At 38.2% G+C, this 27,013-nt stretch overlaps 1 long non-coding RNA gene across 1 annotated transcript; it reads right to left on the reverse strand.

Moving 5' to 3' along the window:
* Positions 1 to 613: 613 nt before the first annotated feature.
* LOC124263695 lies at positions 614 to 27,013 on the reverse strand. Its single transcript, XR_006894913.1, has 5 exons — positions 27,002 to 27,013; positions 26,966 to 26,969; positions 20,049 to 20,053; positions 1,601 to 1,608; positions 614 to 702 (listed from the first exon to the last, which is right to left on the reverse strand). It is a non-coding gene; the product is annotated as an uncharacterized LOC124263695 (long non-coding RNA).

The raw sequence follows: 27,013 nt of genomic DNA on the forward strand, positions 1-27,013 counted from the left end.
GACAGTCACCAAAGATAGTCCACGTATATTAAATTCTATTTTGTTATACGTTTGGTTTTAATGAACAGTAAAATAAAATAAATGAGGGAACCATTCTGTGTTGATATATATGACCGTAATGGACATCTCATGCGCGATTCATAGTTGTATATTTGTAAGAATCGGGTGTTTTCAGAACTATAAGCAGGTCAGATATTTCATTATGATGTTTTATCTCTTTTATCGCCATGCCTACTAAAACGCCTCACCATTAAGGTAAATGTAAATAAATATGGACTTTGGGAATATTTGGATACATATAAACAGCTATCAAACAGCAACGTTTACGAATGATAGAAAGGGCTTATTAGCCATAGTGTTTGTCAGCACACATATATAGGTATGGTGAAGCAGCCCATCCCATCGTCCACTGTTACTGTTTGATGCGTCAGTGTGTAATACGAACTGGATATAAAACGACAACGGCCAATTTTAATGTACGGTTGGGAAATTTGGGGAACAAAAGAAAGAAAAGTTTTAGAAATTATTCACACAACATTTTTTAAATTCATTTTAAGAGTTGGTTACCGCACAAGCAACTTGGCAACTTTCGGCGAATGTGGACGCCATCCCCTGTTTATTTACCAACAGCTAAGAGTTATAAGCTTTTGGTTAATGATAGTCGGTATGAATTGTAATAGATATGTTAAACATTGTTATTTACTCCGCTTAGCCACCTACTTGTATAAAGTATTCAGATCAAGATTGTAGAGTAACATATGTTGTGTTTGGGATTGCGCCCGCTTGGTGGGGGTGCGGATTCTCGTGCTTTTGTTGGGTTGGGTCCCGTACGGGATTCGGGCCCACACCCCTGCGTGCGCGGCTGACTTTGTGTGCTGGCGGTTGGTGCCTGGCTGTGGGGTGTAGGTCCGGGTCCTGGATTGGACTCGACCCGGCAGGGGTGCTGGAGTCTGTGCTTTGCTGGGAGGGCGTGGTCCCAAATTGCATTTGACCACATTCTCAATGGCATTGTGTACTGTAGTGCATATGGTAGTATCATAAGATTATAGCACTCTGAAAATGTATTTAACATCTTAAACTACATCTTAAAGTGTACTCTAGACCTCCTGGCCCGGAAATACAATAAACTTCTGTTATTCTGTAAAACGACAACGGCAAAGAATGAAGACATAGATTCTAATTTCGTTGTCAAGTAATGATGACATTAGAATCTACGTCGAAACGTCACCTTTCACAATAAAAGAAGTTGTATATCCATAAAAATTGTCATCATTTTCCATCAACTCAACTTCTAAAATGTCCATCAACGAAGACAAGGGCAAAGAAAAGTCTCGAGTTTATTCCCAAATTGATTCAAAGTGTGTAAATGGTATAATATTGGTGAAATTTATATGTAGGGATCGCTGGAAATCCGTGATGACACCAGGTGTTCACGGAAAGTTGAGCATGCCATAATACCAGCAGACTGTACCCGTGATTCGTCTGTCGGTCAGCGTTTGTCAACACCTCCGCTGTAGATAATATCACGAGATCAAGAAATGTAAACTTCTCAATACCGAGTAGACACGACAATTAGTCACGAATAAAATGACAGGGAAACCTTAAAAACTGGCATGAACGAATGTTTTTGCCATTTGCTGCGATTGTTTATGTATTGCTGTGAGGTTTTTGTTAAATCATTTCTTCAGTAGCGTCAAAGATGAGAAAAAATAAGATGTCGCTTCTTCCCTGAACATCTTGTATATACCCCTCACGTACATATGTAAATCTTGTTTTTCTCCCTGATGAACATGTACGATATCCTATAATTTCTCCTCCTTTTTTTCATGCATCACATGTACATATGTGGTTGTCATGAGCTCAGTCATACAATCGACGTATTACAATTGTCAGAGGATTACTTTAAGTGTTATTATTCAGTTTGGAATATATTTCGAAATATGGCATTATACTTTGATTTAGGAATCCGTTAATAAATGCAAACACATTCACAAACCACTGTTATTTTCCAGGACACCCCTGCAGGACAAACCACGGCAAGCTGATTCCCCACCCAAAGAACTGCCACTGGTACTTTAACTGCACAGAGACAGCTCTCATCCCTAAATGGAGGCATGGTGAACCGTTTGTCGCCGAATGTCGCTACCCGCAACTGTTTGACGCCAACATCAACAGATGTAGAGAGTTCATCAACGTGGAGTGCGGAAACAAGTTCGAGCCTGTCGACCCATGTGAGTACAAATGTCATTTTTCAAAATATAAGTTTCGATTAAGACTTTTGCCGTCAACAAATGATACTGACTTCCCATCATCGCCCTCGAAAGAAAATAATGTTCATAAACTACATACATAACTCCTCAAACTGGGAGATATGTTCTCGACAGGCTATCAATGAGACATTTGTTTCACCTATTCCATGAATGAAACGATCTATAAACCATGCAGCTTTAAACTGTAGGCATTTGTTTCGTCCTCTGATTGCTACGTGACAAAATATATATCTCCTTGAATAAAGCACAAGGAATAAAACACTAGGGAAATTTCTTCATTTTGGCACATCAAAATCAATTACCCTGTTTATATTTTGCGTGTAAACATCCGGTGTGCAAGCTAGCACTCGCGCATAACATCATGCAACTTAAGCGTGTTTCTCGTTTGTGCTAACCACAAATTCGATAGGTCTTCGATGTCACACTGGAGGTCTAACCTTTTAAAAATACATTAAAAGCGACAGACTTTGCATTTGGTCATTTCTATGGTGAACGTATTTGTAAACCTTCGTTCAATATTTACTGCCTTTACAATTCAATACCCGCTGAGATATAATGCAAGTTTAATAGGGATGGCATGCTGCAATACTTGACGGTAAAGACACGTGCCAGTCTCTAATTTCCTGAAGTTTCCATCAGAGAGTGAACCGTCAGAAGTTTAAGCAAACGAAAATATTGGCCAGTTTTACAATTCTACTTGAAAACTAGACGAAATGGACACAAATGCATACCTATTTTATTACAAACTGGAAACGCGGTTAATTTATCAGCAGTGCTGCGAGGTTGTCTGGTGGGTAAAGAGTTCTCCCGGGTTCTATTCCCAACATGGGTCAAATATGTTTGGATCTTGCTAAAAACTGTGTAAAGATATTGACTCACTCACTGAATGAATGTGATTTGTAAATTGTGGAATTCCATGGATTTTAACTGTACACAAAATGAATTCTTCAGCGTCCAATACTAACATATATTGTTTATACGTGTTTGAGTCCTTGTGTTCATCTTTACTTTTTGTTTATATTCAAAACGTAAAAATAACACGCATAACTTGAAATTTTGGCGCTCTTACAAAACAAATGTCACATGTCATACTTTGAAAAATTAGAAAATCTGACAAGTATTGCAAGACACATGATGAAGACGTCACATGCCAGTGTAAATGCCTGTAAAAATGCTTATACCAGTGAGAGAACAGAAGGATATTTACACGTAATGTAATCTGCAGTAATCAATGTGATCACTGTCAATATTTATCCAATCTCGCCCTCTCTACCCCCCTCCACTCTCTCCCTACTTACGCACTAACCCACCCACCTTTGGACCCACCCATTCACTCACTCACACACTCTTATCTATTATTCGCAATATTCCTTCATGCCATACGAGATGTTTCGGCAGTTGAAATAAATGTGAAACTGATTAAACCGTTGACTTGAATAGTTGTAGTGTCAAATATTATGAACATGAATTTAAACTTGATATGAAGTTGTATGTAAAGAAAAACATGCAGTGTGAAAAGTAACATATTACTTTGGAGAAGTTCGATAGCACATTACACACACAGACAGAAACACTTATACATACAGACATACAGACATACATACATACATACATACATACATACATACATACATACATACATACATACATACATACATACATACATACATACATTATACACACATACATCATACACACATACAGACATACATACATACATACATACATACATACATACATATATACATACATACATACATACATACATACATACTAATACATACATACATACATACATACATACTAGTACATACATACATACATACATACAGTACATACATACATACTAGTACATACATACATACATACATACTAGTACATACATACATACTAGTACATACATACAGACATACAGACATAGACATACATACATACTAGTACATACAGACATACATACTAGTACATACATACATCATACTACATACATACATACATACATACACACCGAGTTGTTTATATTATCTTCGTTATTTTTAAATAATTTTATCACATCGCGATATATTGTCATGTTTTAATAGCAGTTTTACCATCAGGGTAAACGTTCTTAGAAAACACCCTTTATTAAAACGCTTCTGTTATCGTAGATAACCCGACTTTTGTAAAACAAGAAAAGTATGTTATTTATACATTTGATGCAATCCAGTTAGAATATGAGGTACCTTATCTACAGATTACGTCAAATTAAACAAAACCCAAACTGTTTATGTCCCGGCCTTATAGCAGGAATATTGCTGATTGCGGCTTTAAACATCAAACAAGCAAAAATAAAAGTATATCTCCTGAGTTGATTCCTAATGATTTGTCAAAAACATTGCACTGCCTGTATTAGTACCAATCATGAGTATTCATTAACCATTTATAAAACATCTCTGAAATGAAACGGACAAATGATTCATCTCACATGTTAACCCAATACTGTAAACCAACATTAATCCCGCAAAACGCTCATATGAAGAGAAAGAAACCAACATCTGAAGTCATTGTTGTGTCTAAATCTTCGAAAACTCCACCAGAATCTTTGAAGCTTTGAAAGCATTATTGTTTGTCTGTTGTGTAACTTTGCAATGTTCGAGCTATATGGCGTCGGTCTGTAAATAATCGGGTCTGGACAAGACAATTCAGTGATCCACAGCATGAACATCGATCTACGCAATTGGGATACAATGACATGTGTCAACCGAGTCAGCGAGTCTGACCACCCGATTCCTTTAGGCGCCTCTTAAACAAGCATGGATTGCTGAAGACCAATTCGAACTAATTCACAGGCTTTGCAAGCATTAACGTGGTATTTGTGGTTCTAGTGGGGAAACGGATCTAATGTATTTCTTAATATACATTTGCACCACACTTCTGTGCATAGGACTTACAAGTGCCTTAAAATTACAGCAAGACAACATGTCAGGGCAAAGAGAAACTGATAATACTAAATATAATGAACACACTACTGAACAGAATGGTACCATGAGTGATTGAAATATGCCACAGTTGTTGACATCATAAACCTGTTATATATATAGGTGTAGATTAACTTAAAATCTATATATTATTAACAAAATATTAAAGACTTTAAATGAATACATTTAATAATTCTGATTTATTCTGTTTATAGTTTTTTAAACTGAATTTGCCCCGAAAAACACACTTGCTACTTGCTGACATTCATAATGATTTAGCCAGCATTGTGAAAGACTTTGTGAACCTTGTAGGTGGCATCTCATTAAAACATAACTGACGTTCAAGTAAGTGATATCATAGCCATCGTTTTTTCATTGTGGTAAGATGTCATAAAAGTCTTTAATTAATAAAGAAAGAACAATAAAAGAATCGATTGAGGTATCCTTGGAATCAAAATGAACATTGTTTCACTTATATCAGTGCCTGTCAGTTTGTAGACTCACTCTTTATCTATAATTTTGAATTTTGAGTCTGCCATTTAAATGAGTTCTGTTAAACTAAAGACAGTTATCATTATCATGGTGCCATTCCTTTCAGCCGTGATTGTTTCAGTTGAAAGGGTGTGCCAGTGAGATGTGAGACCAAAGAAACATCTAAAACACCATTTGCGTTACAGAAACGTATGAGGAAATGTAATATAATATGGTTCAGGGACTGTTAGACTGACTTGTCAGTTTGATGTGGTATGGGATTTTAGATGAAAGTTTGGCAAACGTTAACACTTTAGACACCAAAGGTCATGACAATCTTATAGACAGACCAAGAAGCTACTCTCGGATTTGAACCCACGATCATAGGATCATGACAAATTAAGCCTCTTGTATCTGCAAATGCCAAATCACACATTGCCATAATAACTAGATTGCAAAACAACTGATTCCCTGCAGTCATATTTAAGTTAAATAACGAGACAAATCCTTGTCCTTTATCAAAACTAATATCTACCTACTGTGTCCGGAGTACGATTCCGACTATATCACATGCATGTGTTCATGAATCACAATCAAGTAGTGAGGACACCAGGTGTTTGCGAAAGGTGATCGTTTGGTGCCCAACCAGTGACATGTCATAGTATAAAAGGCATGTATACTACCCATCAAAAGTTTAGACTCACTAGTGTAAATGTAGCCACTTACTTCAGTCAACTGTTCAAAACTAGATTTTGCAAAATATTCCATACTTTTCAAAGGTACTGTTGTATTGTAAAACAAATTCGAAATGAAATGAGAAAACTCAGTGAAAATTGGCGAATTCTTAACAAAACTCAACACCAAAACCCAGCTGTTCACATGTACGATATTTGCACATGCGTTTGAGCAATTTGATGCATGATCCCCTTGCAACATCATCTGCATAAGGTTGTTCCCCCAAGTTGTAGAGAAATTCATCTTAGATGGAACCATATATATATACATAACATATAGTGAGTTCATTTAGTGAGTCTAAACTTTTATATTGCCGATGTGACGTTAAATATTAACTCACTCTAAACTTTTGATGGGTAGTATATAATACCAAAATAGCATGGAAGAGTATGAAAGTGTAAACTCTTGAAGCAATATCAAGATAATACGATGGATAATTGCATTTCCTGTATTGAACATTGCTCTTAGTATCATGTCCGGTTTGGAATAAGGAAAAGAGGTTAAAATGTGATATTAAGGCCATGATTTTGATATTCTACGTCATAATTGATATGCATGTACTATATTACAGTTTGTTTGGTGTTAAAAATATGATTAATGGATCACGCGGATTTGCAAAATATATCAATGGGAATAATACAGATGACATCATAGGACAGGATAAAATAATATATAAACAATAATGGTACAGAAATGCTATGATATAATGAGAAGTAAGATCATTATAGTGAGCTGGTACTTTCAGTGAACTTCAGCATATAAACTACAACAGTGCTGGAGATGAGAAAACACCACAGTCGTGGTCGAGACAACTTGAGAATATCTCTACAGTGCTGGAGATAACACATTGGTGGTAGAGAAACGTGGAAATAACACATTGGTGGTCGAGATAACGTGGAAATAACACAGGATGTTTCGAGATAACGCAGAAATAATACAGGGTTGTCCGGATAATGTAAGAATACCACAATGGTGGTCGAGATAACGTGGGAATAACAGAAAGTTTTTCGAGATAACGTAGGAATAATACAGGGTGGTCCGGATAATGTAAGAATACAACAACAGTTGTCGAGATAACGAGGGAATATCATAATGGTAGTCGAGATAACATTTGAGTACCACAGGGTGGTCGAGATAACTTTTGAATACCTCAATTGTTTTCGAGATAACGTAAGAATACAACAACAGTGGTCGAAATAACATGGGAATACCATACTGATAGTCGAGATAACATCTGAGTACAGCAGGGTGGTCGAGATAACTTTAGAATACTTCAATTGGTTTCGAGATAACGTAAGAATACAACAACAGTGGTCGAGATAACATGGGAATACCATACTGATAGTCGAGATAACATCTGAGTACCACAGGGTGGTCGAGATAACTTTAGAATACCTCAATTGTTTTCGAGATAACGTAAGACTACAACCCCAGTGGTCGAGATAACGTGGGAATACCATACTGATAGTCGAGATAACATCTGAGTACAGCAGGGTGGTCGAGAAAACTTTAGAATACCTCAAATGTTTTCGAGATAACTTAAGAATACAACCCCAGTGGTCGAGATAACGAGGGAATACCATACTGATAGTCGAGATAACATCTGAGTACCACAGGGTGGTCGAGATAACTTTAGAATACCTCAATTGTTTTCGAGATAACTTAAGAATACGACCGTTGTGGTCGAGATAACGAGGGAATACCATATTGATAGTCGAGATAACATCTGAGTACCACAGGGTGGTCGAGATAACTTTAGAATACTTCAATTGTTTTCGAGATAACGTAAGAATACAACCCCAGTGGTCGAGATAACATGGGAATACCATACTGTTAGTCGAGATAACATCTGAGTACCACAGGGTGGTCGAGATAACTTTAGAATACCTCAATTGTTTTCGAGATAACGTAAGAATACAACAACAGTGGTCGAGATAACGAGGGAATACCATACTGATAGTCGAGATAACATCTGAGTACCACAGGGTGGTCGAGATAACTTTAGAATACCTCAATTGTTTTCGAGATAACTTAAGAATACAACCCCAGTGGTCGAGATAACGAGGGAATACCATACTGATAGTCGAGATAACATCTGAGTACCACAGGGTGGTCGAGATAACTTTAGAATACTTCAATTGTTTTCGAGATAACGTAAGAATACAACCCCAGTGGTCGAGATAACATGGGAATACCATACTGTTAGTCGAGATAACATCTGAGTACCACAGGGTGGTCGAGATAACTTTAGAATACCTCAATTGTTTTCGAGATAACGTAACAATACAACAACAGTGGTCGAGATAACATGGGAATACCATACTGATAGTCGAGATAACATCTGAGTACCACAGGGTGGTCGAGATAACTTTAGAATACCTCAATTGTTTTGGAGATAACTTAAGAATACAACCCTAGTGGTCGAGATAACGAGGGAATACCATACTGATAGTCGAGATAACATCTGAGTACCACAGGGTGGTCGAGATAACTTTAGAATACCTCAATTGTTTTCGAGATAACGTAAGAATACAACAACAGTGGTCGAGATAACGAGGGAATACCATACTGATAGTCGAGATAATATCTGAGTACCACAGGGTGGTCGAGATAACTTTAGAAGACCTCAATTGTTTTCGAGATAACGTAACAATACAACAACAGTGGTCGAGATAACATGGGAATACCATACTGATAGTCGAGATAACATCTGAGTACCACAGGGTGGTCGAGATAACTTTAGAATACCTCAATTGTTTTGGAGATAACGTAAGAATACAACCCTAGTGGTCGAGATAACGAGGGAATACCATACTGATAGTCGAGATAACATCTGAGTTCCACAGGGTGGTCGAGATTACTTTAGAATACCTCAATTGTTTTCGAGATAACGTAAGAATACAACCCCAGTGGTCGAGATAACGAGGGAATACCATACTGATAGTCGAGATAACATCTGAGTACCACAGGGTGGTCGAGATAACTTTAGTATACCTCAATTGTTTTCGAGATAACGTGAGCATAAAACAACAGTGGTCGAGATAACGTAGGAATACGACAATGGTGGTTGAGATAACGTAAGAAAAACCCAATAGTTTTCGACATATCGTGGGAATACGACAATAGTGGTCGAGATAACGTCGGAATACGACAGTGGTGGTTGAGATAACGTAAGAATAACACAATAGTGGTCGAGATAACTAGGGAATAACACAGGCGACCACAGAAGACTACATGTGCATAAAGGATTATGATTACGATATTTTCGACATAAACGTATCAAGGAACTAAATTGCATCTATCTATCTATCTGGGAACATTTGTAATACTGACGTGTATGCAGAAGGCATCATTTTTAGCACTATTAAGCTTCCTCTTTAAATCACTCCATATATCTGATATATTCTTACTGGTTGTAACTAGGACCCATATGCATCACTCAAATTGTAATGATGACGTAATAGCAACTGGAAAAAATCCACTTTAAATAATTGTACGAATTTACAAAATATTTTACTGACACTAAATGTGTTTGTTTAAAATCTTGTTTGAATCATTCATCATGACCCACAAGATAGAATCATTTGTATTTTTGAAAATTCATCAATGCTCATTTGTTACCAATATGTAGGAGAATGTCAATACCCATCACTAAAACTATTTCCTAAAGAGTGCATGAATTATGTCAATAGAACTCATCTGTGATAGTACCCGTGAAGACCCGGGTTAAAATTGGTCTTCACTAACCCATGTTTGTCGTAAGATGTGACTAACGGGGTCGGGGTCGGTTGGTTGACACATGTCATCGTATCCCATTTGCGTAGATCGATGCTCATGATCTTGATCACTGGATTGTCTGATGCAGGCTTGATTATTTTCAGAACGCTGCAATATAGCTGGAATATTGCTGAGTGCGGCGTTTAACAACCAACCATCTATGATAAATTGTCATCAAACGCTATATTTTGCATGCTATTGTTTTGTTCACTTCATAGATCCATGTCACTCTATAAATTGTATGAGTATGGTTAATTAAAACAGGGCACAACGACTTCCGGGAATCAGGGGTCGGGCAAGTAAAAGCAGACGAGGAGTCATATATCTTAGAAACCAACAAATAACACACAAGTATTTGAGAATGAATTGAGAGGGCTTGTCAAATAGCAAGTAAAAAGATATTTCATCTCATCAATTTTCAGACATGTTTCATGTAGCAACATCGACCGAGGCAGAGTATATATTTACATCTGTATGAAATCAGTTACATGCTAGTGAAAATGTTAGTTTATGGTCAGCTTAAAAGAACAAAATGGAACATATCTTATTATGCACTTCCATAATACAAGACATATTGAAAACGTTGCCTTCTATACCGTCTTAGTGACCAAACTGTTAGTCAGCTATTGCACAATATATCAGGCTGCTGTGACTTCTGTGAAGACCAAATTCAGCAGGGGAATCGGTACTTATTCAGTTTATGGAAAAAACTTTGTTTAACTTCAAATAAACATTATCAACGAATATGATACCAGACAAAGGAGTATCTGTTAAGAATATATGACGTCACAGTTCTCTGGACTTAAAATGTGATAACATACACGTGCAATGAATACCCAATGCCACTTAGAAAATGGTCATATGTAACATATGTTATATGTGGGTTACACTTTCTCAGTAAAGTACAGATTCTAGTACTTTTGTTAGATTGAGTTCCACCCGTGCTTCGAGCCCACACTCTCAGAGTCGGGCACCATCGCCATCACAAAGTCAGATCTAATCCACTCAGGATAAACGACTTCCAAAGGAAGGAAAGGACAACATAGCATTTGAAGTAGCCAAGCCATGTCACATTCGGAACACAGTTTTGAATGATAATTATACATGTTTTTCCAGCAAATGATATTTTTTATGCACCTTACGTTGAAGAATAAAGAAAGACCATTTAATATCATTCTAAAGTTTCAAATAGTATTCTATTCAACTGAATAGTTGGCACTTATTATCAGATATAAAACATACACTATAGTGTCTTTACGTACATGTAAGCAGTTACATCAAGACGTGTTATCATCGAGTAAGGTGATGGAGAACCAGTCAAAACAGCCAACAGGCCAAACAGTATGATATTGAAAGTGATATCACACCGTTAAAATATTTTAAATTTTTCAAAAGAAATATTCGAAAGTACAAAGCGGGGGTAAAATAACTGGACTGTCCCTTTAAAAGAGAAACCTAACAGCTGCACTGAAATTAAAATGGTAAATGAGGTGTAAAAGGACGAAAGGCAATTACTGAATCAGGATTATAAATTATCATCATTATTATTATAGGGTATTTATATAGCGAACATATCCACGCAACTAGTACATGATCAAGGCGCTGACGTGTTCCCTTGATCAACGGATGTCTCTTTTATGAAATTCCTTTAACCAACTCATGCAGCCTGCTAGGCACAGCGAGTTATCATACAGCCTCATCCTCACAAGGTACCCATTTGCAGCTGGGTGAACTGGGACACATAGCCACAGTATTTTGTCCAATGATACTGCACGTTACTATACCCGCAACTAGGTGTCTGCACGCGTTCGTGTGTCCACCATCTGGTTACCTTCCATCGGATGAGCGGGTTCTTTTAAGTGCACAGGGTTGTGTACTGCAAACTAAGGGTTGTGACAACACTGAAAGATTTTGCAAATAATGTTAGCTCCAAGGTTTTTACACCCGGTCACAAGTGGGGATCGATCCAGGCACTTTTCGCTTACTAGCGCGGCGCTTTAGACAGCTCGCCCATCTTGCCCCAAGATCACAAATCACAACACTGTCGCAAACAATGACGACAGTCAGTCTAAAAAGGGGCTTCGAAATTGATGAGAGACACAAATTAGTTGAACTGAGTTTCATACATAACCCAAATGTAAGATTAACCACATTAATAAATAATACATATTTAACGCAATTCTATGAAGGTGTCAAGGATAACATTGCATTAGAAACATAATTAGTTAACTTACTCCCCAAACTATAAATGTCTATGCTGTGTTTTAGATCTGCTTGTCATTAATTACCCGTCAAATGTAGACGATGGTACTCTTTTCCCTTTGTGGAAAGGAAATTGACGTTCATTCCATCATACAACATACATACTATTACACTTCACTGTCAGTACAACAATGTGTAAACGCATCCAGCTTTTTCAATGTAAAAATCAGATCTTAACGAAGACACTAGCCGAACATTGTGATACATTTAAGTAAACATTCTGGCCGCGATGAAAACCCCTCACCATGTTGTGTACATATAACCAAGAGAGCCATATAGTTCTGTGATCCTTGTGGCTGACTGGCCAGCAGTGACACCTGATGAACTACCAGTTTATGTTTGTATCCTACTGAAAAGGACGCGGATCCTTCGTGTTGGCACGTACTTGACCAGCTTGAAATGTAGTATATCAAACTAAACGTACACGTTTGTAATGTTTGAGAAAGCAGCGAATGTTAAGATGAAATTAGAGGAACGTGTACCAATCTGGCAATGGCGATAAGTGTTCTATATGGCAAAAACGTCTCTTAATGAATTTTGCACGTGACATCGGGCAGCGCATGCATTTTGTGGCATGCGTTGTCATTGTCATTATCCGTTGTCAGCAGACGCATGTCGTCTTCTGCAACCAAACGCTCAAACACATTTAATCATTAAAGGAAGTAACAGTGTTGATATTGGGACGTTTGCAACGTGCGCAGTGTTTACGTGCCCTGCTCATGTTGCAGGTGGGCACACGTCAAAATATTGTTGCCCAAACGCTGCATGTTTCTCAGCTTGTCAGCAGCTGATTGTGGACCCGATACCAACACATAGTGTCGATGATCGACGCCGTTATGGTCGCCCAAGGGCAACAACTCCAGCCCCGGGCAGATAAACCAGAATGATGGCATTAAACAATCAGTAGCAAACTGCCACTCAGATAAAGGATCGGATGTAAAAGTACATGACCAGACCATTAAAGCATTAGGGGCTGGCCGAACTGTGCTCTATATGTCCACGGCGGAGTCAAAGATCAAAACGTCTTGGATGACATCATTGTACCACTCGTTGTATCATTTGCACAGCATGTTAGATACCCTTTCACTATTCATGTTGATAATACATCATGCCAGGAATCTTGGCCTAAATTCTGGCCTAAGTTGTGGAATAAAACACGACTCACGACAAGGCCATTGCCAGCTCCCAGTCCTACTCCATTTAAAACGTCCCGGGATGTCAAAGGCAGACATCAACGTCAAAATCCACCCGACATGCTCAATGAACTCGGTGCTGCCCTTACTGAGGAGTTGAATGAGATGCATCAACACGACATTGGTCTACGTATCAGAAGGATACTTAAACTTAAAGCATATCTTGTCAACCGTGATGGTTTGGGCACAATGACTGCAAAATGCAATTTCACCCACGACGCCATTAACGACCTCATGCGCCACCATCTCATCGAACCAACCATTAGAAGTCATCAGACCTGATCGTCTACTCCCCAGCAGATATGATCATGTTTCCGTTTGACAATGCCACATTGATCAGAAAATATATCTTCATTATTCCCCTATTTTGTTGCGTATTATATTATCAAGAGCATGAATTGGACGTCACGCTTGTTACCTGTTGGAGAAACTCATGGGCCCGGGTTATGTATGTTGACAAATCACGAAAAATGACGTGGCAGGAGGCAAAGCCTCCATTTACATCATGTTCACATGGGGCTCATGTCAGGCCGAAGTAAACTGTAAACTAAACTATACATAAATGTTTTAAATCATTTGAGACAATGTCGCTGAGAAGGCTGAGACTTTCCATGCCTTGTAAGAGTGGAATTAGTTACTTGATTATGTCAGGAAAGGTGTATGTTTGGGAGAGAATGATCTCCATACTGCTGGCACAAAATTGTGAAAATAACATTGGAAGATAAATTCAGGGTAAAAAGGTTTTACCTGACGAGAGAAACATTGATGTATTCTTTTCAAGGAAATACTACCGTATTTTCCTGCACAGGAGAGTTTATGAGAGTTAGGCACTTGAGTTTGACAGACCGCGTCGTACAACTGTAATACTGCTGAATGTGGCTTTAAACAAACATGTACTCATGATGCAGTCAGCATTGTACATTCGTCCTTTATTTCAGCAGGGATTTCTTATGAGGGAGGAAAGGGTTTTGTCATTTCTATTTGATCATTATGTTGTCATTACAATCTTTTTGCTTGCTTCATCTGCGGTGCATATAATTTTTGCAACCCGTTCGATGTTGGAGTCGTAACAGTTTACAAATGCATACATGGAATTTCTGAAATGCAATCACAGAAAGATCGTCATAATATCGGATAATTTTATTACAATGCAGATATCATAATCAGGGGAAAATAATTTTTTTTGTTATTATGATTTAGTTATATAATCAGGGCTTATCGAAAGTCTACATGGTCTTATTTCTAGTATCACGGATATAATATGCTTACATATACAAATCTTATAACCTGTTCCCATGACCAAAATACTCCATCGTCATTTATACTTATAGTATTTATCCTTTTACTAGACCTCCTTAGGTGTAGCAAATATACTCGGCCTCAATTCTAACACTACCACTTATAGTAACGCATATTATTGAACCACTCGTTTGTCAGTAATATCATTTAAACTTTCAAAACAAACGTCAAACAGAAGTAACTTGTCTTCGTTATATATGTTTTACTTTTGATTAGTCCATGTTATGTTGTAGTTATCGAGTATGCCATCGTAGATATGTTATATAATAAGCCAGAAAACAACATATTTTTAGCACAATATTGTTGATTTACGATTGAATCCCCCAGGTAAACCCGAAAATACTGTATAAATCAAATCATGGAAACTGCACAAAACTAAATAGTTCTTGTAATGAAGGTACACAAATCTTCACAATCAAGTTTCCCAAGTCACCATAGCGAGGAATGCTTCAATACTTAGAAAAGCGTCTTTAACTGTCAGTCACGAGATTTTGGTCTAGAGATAGGCTAAGGTAATGAGCAAGATCCAGCAATTGTACGCAAAATGTTCTTTCAAACCGACCTTGCTTTCCCGCTAATTACACCCTGTTTTTAATTATTTCTTTGTCAATTCTCTTGATTGGGCATTGAAATCTGTAGGAAGGAATTATAGTATACCATACGTTAGTATACTATAGTAGAGGTTGTCATCCGTAGATCTTGTGTCTCTATGGATTACAAATCTCTATTGCCTGCTTTGAAAAAACAACAACAACAACAACAATAGCATCAGCAAAAACAATTTACCTAAAAGATCTTTTGAAGATCATATGAGCTACACCGATGTGCATTTAATATCAGCATGGATATATATGTGTACCCATTGGATATATTCATGTATATCTGTCTTATGAAAAACACCCACATTTCTAGACGATTCAAATAAAGAAACAGGCAAATTGTGTACATTTGACAAAAGACAAAACAAGTTCAAAATATAATGTTTTCAACTATCACAATCACACGTCACTATTAAATATGACTAACCAGAAAAATAACCATTATTCCTTGATCAAAACGGCACTTGTGTGTGATGACCATAGATAAGTTACTAGTACATCTCTATCTTTAAAGCTCCAGGACAATGTTTATCAAATGAATACAAGTGTCATGTAAAGTGTACTGAGCATAATTAAAGTCAAATGCTTGACTTCATCATAGTTAACAGCTACGAGAAATTCTGCGACAATATATTGAAGTAAGAAGTACATTAATTGTCTCCTCTGTTCGGTTCATTATGCTGATCAGTTCATTATGCATATGAGTAGGAACTTCGGATATGCATAACGATATGGCGACGATGTATAACTTCAGCTTCAGGTATACTGATTATACGAAACCGTTAAAAAAATGCTCAGATAGGCAATTTCTTTCCCTTTAAAACAACTTCGCATGCTTCATATGCAAATTTATGTATAAATATTCAGACTAATAGAAAACGTATTTACGAAACGATAACATTTCGACAATTAACTAGTTCGTTTCGATGTGCACTTGTGTATGTGCCCGGTGTAAGCGATGGGACAGAAAAAGCTAGCATTTTGGCCCACACATGGTATCTTTATTATTTCATATTTATTCTTAAAAAACAAATGCTCATGGTTTAGTTCTGCAGTGACTTTCTCAGGTTTATGGAAAGAATATTGTCGCTTTTCATTAGTTGATAATTGGTGTTGAAAAAGTGTCTACTGTTGAGGTTGCCCTACAAAGCGATAATAGCAGTTTGCTTTCTTTCACGTAATGGTATTTTATGGCAGTCACGTCTCAGCCTTAGGCTTGTAGTCAGAGGTAAACGTAGTATGGGAACAACTTTAAGATTTCAAATAGTACAAATGCTAATATGTTCAGACAGGTAATGCCAGAAAAAAACATGTTAAAAGATAGACATGGAAGTGAAACATCAAGTCCTTACACGCTCCGGCGTTTTGTAGTTTTATTTTGATAAAATGTCAGATAAAACCGTTTATAGAATAGCTGTCTTAATAGTGGTGTACAACGTAGGGCCAACCTAACAAGTAAGTCAGATGGTATTAATCATCACAGACGTTGACAATCTCATTTACTCGGCGAGGCGATTCGATTCATATGCTGGGAAATGTGGACTTGATTCATAAAGATACTAGCACTTTAGCATGTTCGTTATGGTGAGAGCATCTGTATTTCTTGACTCTTGTAAATCTTACCTTTTTAGATAAATAATCAAGTATGCTTTTGTCGATACCAAGTTACATAGTCAATAGAAAACAACACATACCAGAACACGTTTGGTCATGGCTCATGAGAGACGGTTGACATGTGAGCGTATGATATACTATTCAAACGACGTTAGAAAACACTCGACGTTTCAGATGACAGTTGTTAATCATCACTCATATATAGTAACTATAGTCATATGGATACAATCGGGTGTTTTGTCACTTCTTCCGAGAGGTATATACAGATCAATGGTAGAAGTTCATAGCCTGTGGTATTTGACATGGAATGTAGTTCGGCGCCAAGTCGTCGTGTCATATTGTAAGATGTTGCGGACTTCTTCTTACTTTAGACCGCTCTTATATTTGCTCTCCGTTTAAATGATGTTTACATCGATTTAAAGATTTCAAGAGATTAAGTAAAGATTGGAAATTATAAAACGGCAATATCTCTCTACTTCTAACAAATATTAGCTAACAAATAACCTTCAGTTACAGTTGATAAAATGCCGATCTAGTATACCATCGTTTACGGGTGATCTACTACTATGTGGACCGAGTAGAGGGTCAGTTTCAACTTATAAGAACTTCGACTTACAGATCCGCCCTTATGATGATCCCTGGTTTGTCAAGACTTTACCTTACCGACCTTACGTCAGTTTCAAAAAGCCGTAATGACAACTACCGATATGGCTTTACCTTTACATAAAGCTAACACGAAGTAAACTGTAACATAATCCTCAAATATTCACTCATTACAAAGGAGTCACAAGTAGTGCCAGATTACACACGGTAATTCTCGAAGCTTGGGGTTACATGCTCTCACAACGTTATATGCTCTTGTAACAAATTAGGACAATTTGTAAGAACAATATTCTATTTGCATCCAAAGCTTCTTGTCCCTGAGTGACGTACTTTATACTGGTATACATACACATGAATTTGTATCCATATTTCCATGTAATGACGCTGTTATATGCTTATTGAATGTTAATATTGGTGTAATGAATAAGTACGTTTCCTTCGATCGACATGAAAACCGGTGGTAACAAATACCTTTACCCAAGACGTCACGCCAGATAGTAAATAGTGAAGTTGGCCAAGCGAAACAACGGTTGATAGCATAAGCAACGAACAAGTAAGTCGGGGTACGACACAACGTCAGACAGGTTACACTTTTTAACCGCCAATATTTGAAAGGTCTGATAATCAGTGACGTTTCTGACAAGGTAATCGCATGTGGTCTTTTGGTTATTACAACCAGCTCAGCAACTCTCCTGACCAGGGAATGTCACGGGGTAGTTTCATTGTTACAACCAGTAACTTTCCTTGCCGGCAGATAAAACACTGGTATTTTTGTTGGTTGATTGCTTGGTTTGTTTTTTTAACGCCATACTCAGCAATATTACAGCTATATGGCGGCGGTCTTTAAATAATCGAGTCTAGACCAGACAATCCAGTGATCAACACCATGAGCATCGATCTAAGCAATTGGGATACGATGGCATGTGTCAACCAAGTCAGCGACCCTAACCACCCGATCCCGTTAGTCGCCTCTACGACAAGTATGGGTTGCTGAAGATCAGTATTCTAACCTGGGCCTTCACGGGTCAGTATTTTGGTTGTTACAACCAGTAACGCTTCTGACCGGGAAAAAATACGGGTATTTTTTTTACCACTAACTATCATGACTCTGAAATGGCAAACACTCCAATATATATTGGAGGAATCCTGAAGATAGAGATATATGAATCATATGCTAATGGACACACGATACATTGACTAACGATACATTGTATTATTCAAAGCCCCGTCGCTCTTCACTGATACCAAGTGAAAAAATCTAGTACAATTCGCATTGTGAGGGTACCACAATTACTATAAGCATGCAATTTTCCTATAATATTCAGATACGTATGTGCTTATGTACTTGACTGATATCAATGTAATCCATTTCTATTGATAAAATGAATTTAGTTGCAGGAGTCTAAACTCAAATCGGGGCGGTGGGGTAGTCTAGCGGTTAAGGCGTTTACTCGTCACGCCGGAGACCCGAGTTCGATTGGAAACATGGGTACAATGTGTGAAGCCCTTTACTGGTGTCTCCCGCCGTGATATTGCTAGAATATTGCTAAAAGCGGCGTTAAAACCATACTCACTCACTAAACTCAAATAAAAAATTACAACTTGAGATACAAAAATGAGATACAGACTATTGCCCTTTGTTTCACAAAGCTATCGCAGCGCTACGACTTTCGTAAGTCTATGTTACAGTATAGGATGTACGACAGTTGTCGATAGCTTTGTGAAACGGGACCCTGGTCTTACTGACTATATCACCGTTATGACTGATCTAATTAACATGATTAGGAAACACCTAAACTGCTGCGTCAAAAGTTAGATTTGCTTTGGTTATTGTATATACCAGTAATTCTGAAGAACACGCGTGTAACGAGACCAACAACCAAATGCTGTCATGCTTCCCTAATAAGAATACCAAACTAATTTTATCTGCAATTGTCCCGTTGTCAACCTTCAATAAATAAAGCGGTTGGTTGCAACCAGAGGGTTGTCTATAACGTAGTCTAACGCTAACAGTAAGGGTACCAAGTCTGGATGTAGAAATTCCCCTCAGTCTGCAGTGTAGAGTACTTGTCAACGCCAGGTCCTTCTCATCTGCATCATGTGTCCCATTGGTGTGTCCCAGCACGAGCTATTGCATCAACAGAGTAATCAGTACTAATATATGGAGACATTTTAACTTTCTTGTATGAGAACTGGCACAAATCTATCAATAATGACTGACTGTGCAAGAAGATTTTATAATGACATTCATAATCTGTGAAAATGGGCAACGCAAACTTTATTTACTTTAAACCTAGACTACATTTCGTTAGGAGAATAGAATCAGTTAACAATCCATAAAAGTTATTTGGACAAACATTACTTTCACTACACTGCTGAATTAAAACGGATCAGAGCCTTAACATTAAGCAAGCACTGGGATGAAATATCTGGGAAGGAAACATAGTATAAACATATTTGGTATGGCTCCTCAACAGAGATCTTAATCTTAGATTACTAATTAAATCCTTAATGTGTCTTAATATATACTGAACAAAACCAGAAACTTCACACATGGAGAAATGAATAATATTGAAAATGGATATTACAAGGTGGTTTATATGCACGTTTGCGGGGTCACTTGACCACAATTTGATGTGAATAACCACAATTCTTAAGAGATAAACAGTTCTCATGCCACGCTTTACATTGTCAACGTAAACGTGCAATTGGCATGCTCCAGACTGGCCTGTCTACTTTGGTTGATGCACATGCCATGAGATGCAGTAGAGGGACAAGTCACAATCTGAGGACACGTGTGCACCAAACGGGTACAGCATCTGATCGCCCCAGGTCAGGACGGCAACACAATCAGATTCGCGTGTTCGGTGTACGAATTAAGCTGTAAGAAAATGACATTGTACTGTATTGTCTATTACGAGTAGTTGATACCTTCGTATCTTTAAGTGTAATCAACATTACTAACATTAATCTGAAGTTAGTTCACTTGTGACCTGTCTTCGTACAACTGAAATACTGTTAAAGTAGGATTACATTCACACTTACTCACTCCAGTTCAGCTGGAGAACCTTTGTCATTGTTTAGAGCTACCACAGACAGAATATTTCAGTATAGAACTCTCACACATATAGAATAACACCTCTCCTATGTATACAGAGGTGCATTTTTTTCATAGCTTAAATATATTCGTGTTTTAAAGATATTCATAGTGACAAATACAAATAAGATGTCGACACTTTCGATGCCATTCAAATCACCTTGTCAAAAATTATTTGTCTTTCATGTACAAATACTATGAATATTCGGTAACACATTTACCTCCGGTTTGATACCGGTTGGAACGGGCCTTTAGCAACTCGCGATTGTCATACGAAGAGTGGGTTGTGCTTAAAAATTATCACTTGAGTTTGTTGAAAGACGAGAATGAGAGGAAGTGGTGGGGTGGCCAGGTTCTGATTCCTGGCTGGATGCGTGTCTTGTAGCTCATGCTTTCACTAATCACTAGTTTCTCTGTTCCTGGTTATAATGCAAGCTTACAAGCTCTGGGGTAGTCCTGATTACGATTTTATAGAACACTGTTTCTCAAACCACATGTAATAATGAAACTAAAACAAATGTCTGCTCATACCACTCTATCGTGGTATTTGTACCACTTTATCAAGAACGACAGGCAATGTCCATGCACATGAAGCAAGCCGCCGATTTCACATTGCCTCCGTTTGTGGTAGGTCCGTAGATGTGCACTGGTTTCATACATCTCATCAAAATACAATATGTCAAAATTCTGAATGGCGGAACAAAGAATATTTCCGGATTCGCTCACTTTCCCTACACCGTTTCTGGTTGTACAGATATCACAATGCCCTATCGACATTCGTTTGTAATATGTTCTGAAGAATTAACACAACACTGAACGTTTGCTACACAAAACAAGTCCTCATATTTATCTATACTAAGCAGCAAAAGAAATGTCAGTTTGGAATTTCCCTTCGCAGAAACGGATAACTGTAAACTCATTTAATGTTTTGATTGTATATTTTTTACAACATCTCCAACTTTATCTGAGCAAATACATTCCTTCCCAAACTCAGAATGGAACCAAGGAAATGGCCTAAAAAACGCAACCTGATCTTGGAGATGGTACGGTGTTCTCCATGTCTTTCATGCAACTCATGCTGCACGTGCTGTCCACAAGGACCAGCCCTATAAGATGCACCCACAAACCTGGTTGAAACATTCACATTACAACATCAGCAGGATGCAGCTCAGAGGAACCAGGCGCTAGGAAAACCCACTGGCCACACTGCACAAGCCGTTGCCAATCATTTCCAGGTCAACGTTTGGACCATCTACAGGCTGCAGCAACGTTTCTGGGCCACAAACACCACAAATGATGGCAGACCAAGGGTGACCACAAGACGACAAGACCGCCATGATGTGCGACAGCATGTACTGAATCCCTTCATGCAGGCATCCGAAACAGCACGCCAGACAGTGGGGACACACGGAAGACCAATCAGTACTGATACAGTACGCCGGCGTCTTAACAGCGGGAACCTCCATTGCCGTAGACCTTACCGTGAACCTATCCTCACCCCTCGTCATCGGCGTGAACGTCTACAGTTTGCCCTACAACACCAAAACTGGCGATACAGGCAATGGAGAAGTGTTCTGTTCATAGATGAGAGTCGGTACTGCGTATCAACTGCAGATGGCAGAACAAGAATATGGCGACGACGTGGCCAGCTTTACTCAGACCAATGTGTTATGGAAAGAGACTCATGGGGAGGTGCAAGCATCATGGTATGGGGTGGAATATGCCTGAACCAGAGAGTGGGTCCTGTGGTGTTCCAGAACCTTGGTCCAGGGCGAGGAGGCGGCATCACAGCGATGCGCTACATCGACCAAGCTCTCAGACCCCACGTCATACCACATTTCGCACGTCACCGGAACAACAGTTTGCAGTATGATAACGCCCGGGGCCATGCTGCCAGAGCTACACGGGACTTCCTACAGCAGAACGGTGTCAACATTATGCAGTGGCCAGCCCTTAGTCCTGATTTAAACCCAATTTAACATCTTTGAGATGAAATTCAGAGGAGACTGATTAATGTCATACCAAGGCATGAACACAGCCGATTTCTTGCGCCTGGCCTTTCTCAGAGTGTGGTTCAAGGTGCCAGTGGCCTTCATCAATCGATTGGTGCACTCCATGCATAAACGCTGTGTTGCAGTTATTGCCGCTCGTGGTGGTCACACTAGATACTGAAGTGAAGGGTCTGAATGGACTGCAAACGTTCACGTAATGTCTTGAAATTGTGCTGAGTTATTCATTGATGTGTCAAGATATTGTACACAAAAAATGTTTTTGATCCGCTTATTATGTCAATTTCTGTAATGATTTGATTACAGTGCCTATCTAATTTTGAATTCGTACTGACGTATTTTTTGCTGCTGAGTATATAATGAAGTACTGACTGTTGCCACGAAGGAATTATTGAGGAATTTACACACAATGACACTGAGGCTCGTCGAGGAGCAGAAATAAAAATATTCATGAAATGTTTTGCATCCACAAATGTACGTTTGCACTGCTGTAATGTTGGTCCACATGGATGATATCGTTAATCTGTCAATGATATTGGCTTGGTTTATTTGTAGTTTGCACAATCAGTTCAGTTACTGGTAAACTGATATAACTCGAGGTGACTAAATAGCTGTGCCGATAGTGTTCATGGTAAGTCACTGCATAAAAAACCCATATTATCCATTTTGTCCTATCAATGTAACGTTATGCCTTGTGTCTAAACCTCATTTGTCAATAAGTATTGTATGTATTTGTACAGATAATATGTCATTATCTTACCAAAAAAGGCAGGAATCAGTCGACCTCTATTTTCCCGCTCACAATATAAAAATGAACTCGACTGCATCTTGTTATGTTTCAAAACTAAGTGTTTGCCAATGACGCCATATTTCATCTCCAAAAGGTAGCTTTGCAGAATCTGTTTGATCAAGATAACACAAAGGAAGGCCTCTGTGAAACTTTCCAGAGGTTTGACGCACAACCCACAAAATTGGTTTCCGTTTATTTTTGCTTTTGTATGTGTTTTTGATAGATCCTACAGATTGAGCAGGAAACTCACACCTTTTCACGGAAACCTGGTATCATCCTTAGTTGATAGTGATTCATATCATGCTTAGCATACTGTTGGAATCGTACGATGGCGATTTCTTATAAACATCAAATTGGTTTAGGTTGTGTCGTAGTATTTACATGTCCTACAAACAGCCTACCCTTATAATCCTTGCGTCCAACCTTCACTCGACATTGTTTGTTTATTTGCGCTTCAGGCAGCAATTTTGCAACCTTTTAGTTTCCTGACTGTCAATATGTTTTTTGACAATATAGGGATCAAACACTTGTACAAGTAGTTCGTATTGCCAAACTGGGGAGAAATTGTTTATATGTCCTGGCTCATAGGTATTTTTGTGTAAGAATTGTCACTACTTTGGTTGAATTGAATGAAAATAAGTTTTCTGATGACCCCACTCTCTTTAACAACAGCATGTAGTTGACGCCCCGATTAACGTGTAGTTTTAACGCGTCTTTCAACCATCAAAGAAACAATCGGACACAAATCTCCCATCATCGGTGCATGGAAATAATGACAACGTTTGTACCAAACTGTACAAGTTGGATGATGTCGATTTTTCATTCGTTAACTTTAATGTCGAGCCAAATACCAAAAGCCCAGGTTAAGTCCTCTACATTTCACAGTTGAGAATTGGGTACTTTAGAGGATCTACAGTTTATTTATGTTGCACGGTTTAAGTTATTCCTGAAATGTGAAGGATTTATGAGTATGACATGATACTTGATGCTGCCCCACGCTGTGACCTATATGTTCAGTTTTCAATCCTCCTTACTCACAGGCATTTAACAACATTGTGTGAGTTGGACATGAACACTGTCACTGATGATTTCAATTGGTCCATGCACATAATGTTCACTAGTTTACCTTTCAAGGCAGATACACTGCGTTGACATTTTGAATACCCATGATGACCTGTAAATGACCGAACATAAGGATGATCAATGGCCCACGCTAACGGGTGCTATGACCTCGCCACCAGTCACCCGGCTGGCGATCCAGTCCAATTTAGCCTTATGACAAGCATCAGAATACAAGGGGGCTGCTCTAACCCTTGTCCTCAACGGGACAATGTGTACTAAGTGTTCTTGCATCAAAGCTATACCGATTTGCATTTGGTTTGTTGGTATGTTGATTAGCGCTGCACTCAGCAATATTAGAGCGGTCGGTCTGTAAATATCTAGTCTGTACCAGACAATCCAGTGATCAACAGCATGAGCATCGATCTACGCAATTGGGATACGATGACATGTGTCAACCAAGTCTGACCACCCGACCACTCGATCCCGTTAGTCACCTCTTACGACAGAACATGGGTTGCTGAAGACCAATTCTAACCCGGGTCTTCATGGGTTAACAATACTGAGGCGGATGTGTACCGATATGTTTATTATCAATAATGTTACTGGTGACAAAGAAAATGTGAATGTAGGCGTTCTTTGAACAGGAGCAATGGCGAAAAGGCTATACTATTCTCTTGAAAGGAACAGTTTATCATTTTATCATTTAGCTAAACATATCGTCTCTCTAACATGTAAATGTGATCAACAAAACTAACATTTTGTTTCAAATATTATCCGTGTAAACTTGATAATACAATGAAAGGCGAATACAATTTTAAGAATCTTTCAGTTAAATTGAAACAGTAACTATTCCCAAGTGCATGTCATGTACAAGGCGCAGCGATATATAAAACTGTACAACATAATACATGACATCAGATTTAGTATTGTTTGATGTATATAGCTGTGGGTAAAATATGCAAAGTCGAAAAACATAATCAGTAGGCATGGAATGCCTTGTTATTAGTTCTGTGTCACATTAGAATCTGTTCTGCCCAGAACACATCCCTGTTATTAGCACAATGTGTAGGATCATCGGTATGTCGAAAAACGTTTTCTAAACTTTCAGCAAACATTTCAACATGACGTCAAGTCGTTCTTGTCATACAAAAACATAACATATGATTTACTTGTTTTTTACGTACCATGACAACAAATCTAAGTGACACGTATACGTATTCTGAGGCATTCAGGTCCCATGGCCGTTTTGTATTAAAAACAACCATCCATTGACAATCTGATCTGTATGAGCTTCCATTCCATTTTAATGATCCTCACATGGTCTTTGCCAAACAGTAGCATGTGCAAAAATCATTCAGTGCGCTTCGATATCCTAAACAGCGACTATTTTCTCAAAGGTCAGGGAGTTCATCCATGCGCCGTCTGTTGCACACAAAACATTGAGACAGCGATTTAATGCCTCAAACAGAGGTTCAAATGTTTAATGATTCCACAGATCTTTAGCACCACAACACGAAATGTAAACTTATGGGTATGATCTCGCATCTCCCCTGTAAGTTGTGCCAGACACATGCTGGATTCCTTCTACCAACTCTCACAATTCTGTTCAATAAACGTTTCTTGCGTTCAAGCCAAATGAAGACTCGGAGTAGTTTACCATTTCTTGTTTTTCCTAATCTTCTTGTTGAACAATGAGCAATACAAATCGACAGTTGCGTAACGTGGTCTAAGCTAATTTAACAATTGAAGCACGTTGAAGAGAAAATATGTTAACATCCCGTTTTGTTGCTTTACTTAGGAATTCCAGTTAACGTTCTCTGCAGAAACGCTGTAAATATATCTTTCTTATATTTCAGAAAACAAAAGGAATTTGTTCACTTGACCGTCTGTTCTTTACACTATGCAATATCAACAAAACGATAAAACAGGGGATGCGTTTATAATGTGCTGAAAGTCTTAATGAAGGGTTGCGTGTTTAACTTCAAGCAACATACTTCAGTGGGTATGCAAATAAAACATATTTTTTTCTTTACGGAAATGGAGTATAAGTGCTTGATGGAAATATATTGAAAGTATTGTGAATGAGGAGGGTAAATTCTACTTCCTTGCCAAAAGGGTTAGATTGGATCTCTTCATTCTAAAATGGGTAGTTTATAACAATAGGTTTTCAATTTTGCAGGTCTTATCCAATTGACGATCTACATAGTCTGTGTCCGGACCTATGTTATACGTGACTAATGCAACTAAATGTATTTCTGCTGAAAACTGATTAATTGGA

This window comes from Haliotis rubra, unplaced genomic scaffold (genome assembly GCF_003918875.1).
Source record: "Haliotis rubra isolate DU_JTF1 unplaced genomic scaffold, ASM391887v1 Scf120, whole genome shotgun sequence".
NCBI classification, from domain to species: Eukaryota; Metazoa; Mollusca; class Gastropoda; order Lepetellida; family Haliotidae; genus Haliotis; species Haliotis rubra.